This window comes from Priapulus caudatus, unplaced genomic scaffold (assembly GCF_000485595.1).
Source record: "Priapulus caudatus unplaced genomic scaffold, Priapulus_caudatus-5.0.1 Scaffold1788, whole genome shotgun sequence".
Classification (NCBI taxonomy): Eukaryota; Metazoa; Priapulida; class Priapulimorpha; order Priapulimorphida; family Priapulidae; genus Priapulus; species Priapulus caudatus.
The window spans coordinates 23,335-25,620 of record NW_014578849.1 but is presented as its reverse complement, the minus strand read 5'-3'; positions in this window follow the sequence as shown (position 1 = coordinate 25,620).

Genomic DNA, 2,286 nt, shown 5'->3' with positions numbered 1-2,286 from the left:
GTGTGTGTGTGTGTGTGTGTGTGTGTGTGTGTGTGCGTGCGTGTGGGGGTGTAGGTGTGTATATGTATATGTGTGTGTATGTGTATATGTGTATATGCGGAATTTGAAGCAACCATCGCTGATAGCTTGCACGTTCACGCCCTTACGCATTTAGACTTGCCCGTGGGGCTTTTGTTTACAGCAATTACATCCAAATCTACACATTCTAATGCATACTGATGCAACAAAAATTTCACATCTATCAAACTTCACACCAAAATAGGTATAAATGCGAAGTTATCTTTTTCACCGGCCCCAATTTCTCCATGGTAACGAGCAGTAACCGGCGAGCGCTTGCAGACGAAGCCAGTTTCCGGTCTAGACAAGCTAGAATACGCGAGCTAAAGGGAGGGGGTATGGGCTAGAGATTGGCATGATCGCAGTAAAGTGGATTTGGTCAGGCGCGAACGTGTCAGTTATATAACGTGGTACGAATTACAATAAATTTCGATACAGTAACACCGAGACATGCGCTGTTTTACCTGATCTAAGCGAAGCATCGTGGAATGCCTTCATCATGAAATGAACGCGCCTGTTGACCGTGATAATTAAGCCGCTCAGAGAGTGTCAATCTGACCTTGGAGTAATCATTCTGAATGATTACTCCGAGATCTGACCGAGAGTGACATTTGCATAGATATCATATAACAACTATGGACATCTGCATTAAATACAATGTTTATACGAAGCAGATATTTTTAAACCACACTGTATACAAATTAATACAATTCATGGACACAAGTCTACAACGTAATGTTAAATAAAATAGATTATTATACATAAACATATCATTAGATCTAATAGAGGGGAACGTCTATAAATAAAACATTTATAATAGATTTATTTAAACCCATACAACTGATATGAGGTTACCACTTATATTATTATAGTTCTACTCATGTTATTTAAACGCGATTATTGGTTAGAATGTAAGTAGAGATAGAATGTCAGATAGAGCAACATCGTTTGTTCTTACGTGCGTGCGTGCGTGTGCGTGCGTGCGTGCGGGCGTGCGTGCGTGCGTGCGTGCGTGCGTCCGTGCGAGTGTGCGGCGCGTGCACGCGAGTCGGCTTAAGAGAGGTCCTAATCACTATTCCCCTTTATCCGCGAGACAATCACCCCCTCCCCTTGTACTACGGCACCGCATAGAAGACTGTGATCGCATTTATCATAAGCGAGATTGAGGACAATCTTAGGCAGTATTCGAGATACAGAAGGCCTGTAACATACCATACGCTCCGATCGTATTTCGTATGCAGTGCACCAAATAGCTCACGCATGTTTGATATTGGTCACATCAGAAGTGCATAATAGAATCAGAGTAGAATTAGAGTAGAGTTAGAATAGAATTACACGTCTAATAACACAACTATTGTGTACTCCTAGCCGCGTTATATCGTACCATGTTACCTTTAATGATTTTAATACACCGATATATCGGAATTCTGATTTTGCCCCGGTGATATGCCTATTCTCTCTGCCATGGGCCATCGTACGCTCAAGTTTTGCATTTCAAATCTAGCTGTATTGCAATAGCTGCGTTCAGACGAGACTCCGTATTTATTAAATTCGGTATTTGCGAGATACCAAATCTGAGACTAATTCGCGACTTACTCCACCCGAGCGTTCACACGCTGTTTCGCGGCTTCAGAAATGCCGTATTTAGTTACTTGCGAGCTGCGAGTTGAAAAAAAATGCGTGCAAGCGAACAATGCGATGTAAACAATAAATACACATCAACTCTGTGTAAACTCTGGCTCTCGACAAATACGCGGTCCAAAATATTCGGAATTTCTCAAGCACGAGAAGTAATTCATCATCTGGGAAGCCGCGTATTTCTATTTAGATTCCGTATTTGTTGGACCGCGCATTTTTGCCTCGTGTGAACGCTAAATACAGTATTTGTTGCTCCGTGTGAACGCGGCTAGTAACGGTGTATACAACATTGTAAAACGTTGTATTACAATTCATTTAGTAGTAGTACAAGCTTTTGTAGGGAAGCGCCGGCTGCACAGATAGGTTATATGGATAGTTATATTAGTTCGCAGCACGGCATGTACGACGCGTCACCATAAATCACAACAGACGCATATTGGTGATCGCCCGAAAATGCACCTGCCTATATTAGTGAACCGGATTTGTTGACGCCAAAACTCGCAAGCAGAAGGGACTTGGCTCTCATCCTCTAGGCAGCACGGTCCAGCTTTTGCCCGCGCTCCCGTTCTTTCCTTCCTATTCCTTCTATAC